The sequence below is a fragment of the Pleurodeles waltl genome, chromosome 8, assembly GCF_031143425.1.
Source record: "Pleurodeles waltl isolate 20211129_DDA chromosome 8, aPleWal1.hap1.20221129, whole genome shotgun sequence".
Taxonomy (NCBI): Eukaryota; Metazoa; Chordata; class Amphibia; order Caudata; family Salamandridae; genus Pleurodeles; species Pleurodeles waltl.
Window position 1 is genome coordinate 1,133,836,591 of NC_090447.1, and position 9,008 is coordinate 1,133,845,598.

Sequence of the window (9,008 nt, forward strand, 5' to 3'; positions counted from 1 at the left end):
GCCAGACTGCAATTTATTTCCCACAAGATCTTGAGCAAGCAGTCCTGGGCCCCTCACAAAACCATTGGGTTAATATGTAAAGTGATGTCTAATGCTGGAGGTAAATCCAGCACATTGTGACCTAACACGTGCTGTGGACAGTCCCCTCTCTGGTCTACTATTGGTCTGATAATTGTCAGAAGTTTAATGAAAAACCGACTGTAACGGAAGCCTGGCGTGCTCCATGTTATTAGCAATGAAGCCAACAGATGATGTGAGCCATCATAGCAGGTATTTCCATGATAAAGGTGAATGGATAAGGGAGAGAGACACACACACACACACACACACACATACACAGAACAGCATGCATCTCTACGATCCTCTGGCAAATAAAGGAAAGTTTGGACATAGTGGAGTAACGGGTTAAGCTCAGGAATTTGGTTGTGTATGTTGTTACAAAAGGATTAGTACCATTTAAAGAGTACAAGCTATATCGCAGTAATGCCTGGTTCAAAACAACCACCTTCTTAGCGTACTTACAGGTTCTAGTTTGGCAGGGCACTGAGAATCTAGGCCTGCAGCAGACAGGAAGCGTCAGAAAAATCTCGTCAGGAGCAGATTTGTTTTGTGAATATATTTTGGAGCTTTATGGTTTGAAGCAGGAGTTGAGAGGAATAGGAATAAGTAGGAAGCAATCCTGAAATTAACCTAAAGGAAAACAGCGAGAAAAGGTGAAAACAAGTGTTGGAACACAAATTGTGGCAAGAGTGGACAAACTGCACAATGTGCAGGAGTGTAGCTTATGCAATCATTATCATTATCGAGGGGTGTGATTCGGAAATTTCCCTACAAGTAATGAGTTGTGCCAAACTACCTAGGATAGGCTTAGCTGGTGCCACTGGACCGGTGGTAATGCCCATGGTTAGGGTTATCTTTTTTAGTTTATTGTGAAAAGTAAGGCCAGTCAGCGTAGTGAGATAGTCCGGACTCTGTTCTTATGTTGTCCACTCTAGTCATTGTCCAGTCATTGTCTTCTTCACAGCAATGTAGGGCAGAGAGAACAAGAAGAGCATGTTACAATAAACCCCTCCCTAACATCAGCAAACCAGGCTTAGGATGGGTAGTGAAAGCAGACCTTTTAGGAGCCCAGGCCCAGCAACATACCACACTTGGAAGAAGAGATGAATCAGGAAGGGCAGGCCAGGTGAAAACTGCAAAATAGTAGAAAGAGCTCAAGAATACCTAGCAATGTGTAATAATGTAAGGCGCCTAAAGCATTGGTAAAGGAACTAGTGAGTCCCATGCCTTTCTCATTTTCAGTAGAAATTGTAAAATAGTATCACAGATTTTTAGATGTGAAGATTCTGTGCGTTGGTTCTTGTGCTGAAGGACATTGTAATTGTTTTCTTTTTACTTGGAGGGTACAACTCTTCTTTGCTCACCCTCAAGTAGTTATTTATTTTTGAGATATCTTTCGTAATTATGTGGCTTTGATGCCATTCTAAGTATTTGCGGATCTAGCATGTTTAATCTTACCTTTTCACAATAGCTATGTCGAATAATTATAGAATTCAATTTGCCAGTGCAACTTTAAAGGGTGCACCACTGAGGGAACAAAAGCTTAGAAAACGGTATTAATTTAAGCAGTATTGTGAATAAGATGGTTACAGGAATTTTATTTACTGTGTGCTGTTGTTGTAGGGTGGTGTGTTAGTGTGGCTTAGCACACAATCAGGCTGCCTAACTCCACACATTAACTTTTACACTATATTGCAAATTGTCTGTGTTATGCCTGGCATAGGTTTTATACTAGAAGGGTACCCTACTCGTACAAATTACTATGCTTAGACTAACTTTAAAGCTTTTTCAACTCTGGGTGTGTGCTGTACAGTGCAAAGCGGGAAAGGTGCAAAAAAAAGATTTCTCTTTTTTTACGCCAGCTTGAAAGAGGTGTTATTTTTTAGCTCTTAGCCTTGCCTACTACTGTTAGTAGAGAGGGCTTTGTATCTGAAACAGTGTTTGGTTGCACGGGAACGCTCAAGTACAACTGTTGGAATGTCGACTTGTTGCAAAGTAATGCGAATCATTGCGAACCACTATCAAGTGCTACTTTCAGGGAACTTTCCTGCAGGAAACATGTTTTGCACTGTAATTAAATCTAAAATAAACTTTTTTTTATGGAGGTTTGCATTGATTTTGTGATGCATACCCAGCACAACCTTTGTGCTGTAAACATTCCCCAGAAAATGTTATACACACTGCTATTATGGCCATTCCATAACAACAGCATGTACAGAAATGTTGAGTATTTTTCTCTGAGAAAGGTGCCAACCATTCCTGCGGGTCTTCATAGAAGACCAAGAATTATGGTCAGAACTCACAGCCAGATGCACCCCATTGCATCAAGAGACATGTACAAAACAGTGTGTGTGTGATTCATACTTCTGAAACATGACAGTAGAAGCTTCCTTTCCCCTTAGAATAAGTACAACATACCATCTGAGTGCAAGTGTCACTTACAGAACAGGCACAGTCTGGCTTAAACAGGGCAAGTTTCCCTCTCACTGAACAGATACCATGTGCAGCCGGTGACAAGCCTTCCTTCTTTACAGAAAAAGTACACCACAACATTCCTCACACAAAAGGGCCCAGCTTTGTATCAACAGCCTAGGTTTCCATTCCTCATAAAAGAGATACAGCATGGGTAGAAGTACATGCTTCTCTCTTTTAGGGAACCTGGCTATCATGGTAACACCAGGCCAAGCTTCTCTCCCTGACACTAGAGCAGTGGTACACGCTTCCTGCTGTCACAGAACAGATGAAGCTCAGGAAGTATCAGTGAAGCTTCCTCTCTCAAATAACAGGTGGAGCACAGTCTACAGCAAAAAACGTTGTCTATTAATCATATGTTTCATTATTGTTATGTATATGGCTGAGCAAGTGAAACTGTTAAGTATGGATGTTTGCAAATAAACATCTGTTATTTCAGCACCAAGATGGTCCAAGCAGTGAATGTCCACTTACAAATACACATTTCGTGTCATGTCATGTGTGGAGGGGTATAAGCTGTATTGATACATGAGTAAATGGGTGTAGAAGTGGATGGTCGTGTCAGTTGTGGACAGTTGGTTGAGTGGCAGGCTGAATTTATTTTTTGATGAATGCTGAATTTGTGTGGACAGATGAATGCTTAGATTAATGGAGAATGTGGGTGTAGTTTGTGCGTGAAAGGAAAAGGTATGTGGATTTATAGTTATTTGTTCAAGGCTGTTTGATGGTCAGTTTGTGTGTGTGGGTGGAGTAAAGGCCACTTTGTGTATATGATATACGTGTATGCCTATGGTGTGTGTATGGATGTCTGTACGTATGGATGGTTCTTGAGTGTGAGTTTTTGTGTGCGCCCAGATGAATGTAAGTGGATGTGTGCAAATGACCTTGATACTGTTGCAATTGGAGCTGGCCCCCTTGTGCACATGCCGAGCTGTAAAAAAGGGCTAGTGACTTTGAAGGGCAACAAAGCACATAAAATCTCTGTGATGGGGAAGCACTGTTCCAGAATCTCATAAAAAATCCTGATACTTCAATTACTTGGAGTTGCCTTATGTGCACATAGGAGAAATACCCAGGCAATTTAAGATTGTACAATGGCAAACACAATGTTTTTGATATGACACTGTGACTTGGTCACTGCTGGCTGTTAGAGAAGCCTATAACTGAAAGAATAGCAGTGAGCCATCTCAGAATGATGTACATTATGTTATTGTGGGGCTGTCAGTCAGCAGTCCTCGGAGGCGATCGGACCAGGCTGTGGTGCCCTCCTGCAGTTACTGCCAGCCCGTCTGCTCCACTCATGCATCTATCGAGGGTAAAGGGAGTGGAATGGCCTGAGGCAGAGGCAACCACAGGCAATTCAGGAAGGAGGTGAAATGCCACACCTCACCAGTTGACATCATGCAGCTTTGATTGCACTTGGGATTTTTGTATTGTGGTTTCTGTCTAGCCTGCTCTCGTTGTCCATCGTTGCCAATTTTCCTGGCTACACACCATGGCCATTCAGATGCACCCCATTACCCCTCATCACTCCGGCCCCCTCTCCAGTTCTTGGAGCAGTACAGTCTCACTGCCACCCCGACTTGATTCTAACAAAGACACGGACTGTCCCCAATGACTTTTGGAAACACGATCCAAACAAGCTCAGAAAAACGTGCCCCGAATATAATAAAGGTCACAGCAGAATTAAAGGGAGCGGAGAGCCGGTGAGAAACATACTAATATCGAGCGCTAATGCTGGCGAAGGTCTATTAATTGAGACTGCGCTAATGATCGCCGCCCCCAGACATGATCTGCTCGGAATGATCGAACATCAAGAGGAAGCCCTGCCTTAGGGAGCTGCCCACATACTGGCAGAGCAGGAAATACCCAACATGGAATCCGAGAATCGATGACTCAGCCGGGACGCCAGGCCCCAAAGCCCGTGCACCTGCAAAGAACTACGACGGGTGAGTAAGGGGGAGAGGAAGAGGCTGTGTAAAGGCAGGACAAGGTATCCAGCATCACTCATGGAAAACAACACAGGAAAGTTATTCCCAGTTTTTAAAGAAGAAAATCATAAGGATACAACATCAAAGTCAACGAAGGGCCAAACCATCAGGAGAAGAACAATATTCAGCAGTGGCATGATGGCTAGAAGGCAGAGATCAATTCTAGTAATCAACCAAGTTGGAGACAATCCATAAAAGAAGGAGTGCTTACAGTGGTAACAACTGGATTGCAAAGAGGCTAGGTTAAGCATGCAACCAACCAAGGCGGACGTCATCTACAGCTTCGCCCGGTGGTACCCATAAAGTAGAGAATTATCTGAGTAACCAACCAAAGCGGAAGGAATCCGTAATAGAGGGAACACTCATAATGGCAACAACTGAGTCCCAAACTGAATGGGCCAACCCTTGGGAGTTCACAACATTCGCTGGCACCGCTTCAAAAGAGAATAAGATCAGAATCACAATCTGGTAAGAGCTAAGGACAGCAAGCTTACCATGCAGATCATAAATGCTGAAACACAAATCATCTAGGGCATCCAACCAGTAGTAGAGTAGAGGGGCACCAAATTGCATGAACAAATCAAGTAATGATCCAGCTTCGTCATTTCAGAAAAATAAGCTATGGTACCCGGAATACAAAATAAAGGGCAATCACAGTGTTCTCAAATCCACCAACATCTTGAGGTTGCTGGCAAAAATACTAGAGTTGGCAGGCATAAGATCATGTGATATAGCCTCCGTAGAGTTTATCACACCACATGGACTGCTGCAAAATGGATCCACTGTTGTCACCTTCTCAACACCCCAACAGGCCACACACGTATACATGCACAAGAGCACCCACTGGAACTGGGGTACTGAGATCAGCTGGATTATAGGGCATGTATTCTCCTGCCACTGATTAATCAAGAACCATGCCATCATGGCAGATATAAAACGACCTCTGTTTTGCGAGGGGGAGTGGGACCATCCCCAGGATTTTGGTCGGCGCAACAAGAGGACTTTACTGCAACCCTGATGACCTGCCCAGTAACTAGGGGATGGATTGAGGCTCGCCCGCAGCAGCACTATCCACTCCCCATAACTGCAAGTGACCAGTCAGAACCCCTTTCACCCAGCTGCAGAAAAGTAAGGACTTAAAGTTATGCTAATGGAATTTAGGGGGCTTAAATAATAAAATTGAGGATGAAGATTTCAAACTGTACGTGTAGCAATTCAATGTTATAATATCACAGGAAGCTTGGTCCCAAAACCCTGTGTCATTGATAAGATACACCAACCGTGTTCGGTTGGCTGTCAAATCAAAGCAGCATGCCCATCCAAAAGGAGGTTGCTTCATAAATATCAACTCGGACCTGAAGGTAAAGAAATCAGAAAACGTATTATCAGAACACAGTCTCCTTGCAGTCCTCCTGGTGGGATGGAAAGCAGAAGAGAACTTGCGCCTTATGGTTGTAATCACCTACTTAAATCCCCACCCAAAAGGAAAAGGACCTGAGGTTGAAACGCTATGTGAAGCTCTAACAGATATGAAAACAGCCTACGCTGACGTTGATTTGATGCTAATGAGTGGTTTTAATTTGGACCTATATTAAAATCAAAAAGAAGAAGCGGCTATACATGAATGGTCTTTAGAGAAACAATACCAGATCAAGTTCTGCCATTAATGAAACACACCCAAAAAACTAGCTTTTGTTAGACCTGGCATCCTTAGGGTGGTCTTCTCCCAGTCTTTTTGCCTTTACCTCCTGTTTTGTTGCTGTAGCTTTTTGTTGGCTTTAGGACTCGAAGCACTTCACCACTGCTAACCAGTGCTAAGGTGCATGCGCTTCTCCCCTAAAACATGGTAACATAGGTGTATCGACAATTGGCATATTTAATTTAGATGTAAGTTCCTTGTAAAGTGGTATACTATATACCGTGAGCCTGTAAATTAAATGCTACTAGTGGGCCTGCAGCTCTGAGTGCACCACCCACAGAAGTAGCCTTTCAAACATGTCTCAGGCCTGCCACTGCAGAGTCTGTGTGTGCAGTCTCACTGCCACCCCAACTTGGCACCTAACCTCTTCCCAAGTCCTAAACTCCCCTTTTCCCACATATAAGTCACCCCTAAGGTAGGTCCTTAGTTAACCCATAGGACAGGGTGCCACGTAAGCAAAAGGCAGCACGTGTACTCTTAAGTTTTTTCATGTCCTGGTAATGAAAAACTCCTAAAGTTGTTTTTCATCACTGTGAGGCCTGCCCCTCTCATAGACCAGCAATGAGAATTCCTTAAAATACCTTTAAGCTGTAATTCCTGATCTGAGAGTAGTAGCTACATCATGTTCAGTACCACTGGGATGGTAATAATAAATCATCTTTACTGGTCAGATTTATCATTGCTATATTAGAAAGGCCACTTTTAGAAAGTGTGCATTTCTCTGCACTTACTGACCTGTGTACCCACAGCCTATCTTCAATACACTTCTGCCCTGGGCTGGGTGACAGCTACTTTTGAGCATTCCCTCCAGACACCCACCCAATTGCATCTGTATTCATCTGCATACTGATGTGTCTTCCTGGGAAGGAGGTTGGAAAGGGCTCACCCTCACATTTCAAAGGGTAGTGACCAGAGTCCACACAAAGGGGCTGATTATCCCCCACTGATAGCCTGGAGCACTTCAAAGAAATTATTAGTAGTCATTCCCCACACCAAAGGCACTTTATAGTATAAGTACTGGGTTTCTGATCCACTTAAATCGGTACACTTCTGGACTTAAGGAAACCCTGCAGGAGCAAAGACTGCTCTGTGCTAGGACCACCACTGTGCCAAATGTGACTGTTCCCAGGAACAGCTGCTCTGCCCTGTTGTGCTGCCATGCTGCCTGCTGATCTTTGCCCTGCACTTTAAGGGCTAGAAACAACTTCCAGAGTGTCTCCAACAGCTTGTTGACTTGCCCCCTGTTCTGTGGGAAATCTCAGGGACTTCAAAGATTTTCTCCTCGTGTCACTGTTGCTGGACTCTGACAAGTCATGAGTCCTGCATTTGTCTTCAACAACGTCCCGTTCCCCAGTGCCAAGGGATGCGTGCTCACTAATCAGACTAGGAGCAGCATTCTCTCTCTGTTCGCTGCAATCCTCCCCATCAGCTAAGTGCTGGCAGACTTCCCTGACTGGCTGCACCGCAGAGCGACCTGTCTCCCAGCGCCAAGGAGTGAGAAGCTGCTGACACCAGGACAGAAGGAGCACCTCCTTGAGTGCTGTACCGTAGCCGCGACTCGCCATCCAGCACCACGGGCCCAGCGTGAGAGGCTCATTGACACCCAGACAGCAGGAGCACCTAGCAGGACTGTTGACTCAGAATGATAGCCACTCTGCACTGCGGGTTCCTTGACAAAGGCTCGCCGACAACCACCACAGCGGCAACCATCCCTGTAGGTATTGAGTGAATGGGCATGCTGACCCCCGTATTCCTAAAATTGTACCGGTGAACCTAATTACCGTGAAGGCTCTAAAATGAGCGCATGCACATCTAGCACTGCTTTGATATTGATTCCTACAACAATCGTGTCTTTTGATCTGCTGATTGGATTTTTGTCATTCTGGTCTTGATTTACACAGATAAATAAGTTCTATTTTCGTACCCTTGTGTAGAGTCTTTTTGTGGTGTCTTCATTGTGGTTACTGGGTGTATGCTGTGCAAATACTTTACACATTGCCTTCTAAGTTGAGCCTGCCTGCTCTGTGCCAGGCTACACGAGGGTGAGCACAGGTTAATTTAGGTCATGTACTTAACTTACTCTGCCTATATTGTGGTCCTTACTTGGACAGGGTGAATCCCTCTGCCAACTAGATACCCAATTTATAACATTGGTGACCAGCGATGAGGATAGGACTTGTGTTTGTGCAATACCACTTAGTGATTCAGTGTACACTACAGCTCTAGACTTAGACTAATTCTTCCTATTTTTGCCTGACCTGTACTAATTAGCATTTCTTTCCTTTTGATTTTTTCAATTCTCCCTATTTGTTTTTTTCAAAATGTTTCGGCTAAATTAAGTTTTGCTCTGGAGAAGCCACACCTGAACCTGCATTAATTGACTTTGAGCTGGCCAGGTTAGAATCTTACACTGTGCAACAGCTGAAGGATTTCTGCAAGGACTTTCAAGTGTCTACAAGAGGTTTCACCAGGAAGGTGGAACTACAGAAGGTTTTGAGGGCCTTGGCGGAGGCCCAGGCTGCAGGGGAAGGCAATTCAGAGGAGGAGCAGGAAATTCCTGAGGAGGAGGATGACCTGGTCTTGGATTCCCATGATGAAGGGAAACCATCTGTAGAAACAACAGTTTTCCAGGAGCAAGAGTGCTTTCCAGACCAAGGAGCAGTGTCTCTTCCAGGAGCCTGTAAGCAGAGGAGAAACCTAGATTGGAGATTGCCAGTTTGGAGCAGGCCTGCAAGGAGAGAATACTGGCTCTTAAGATGAAGAAGTTGGCCCGTGAGCTGGACATA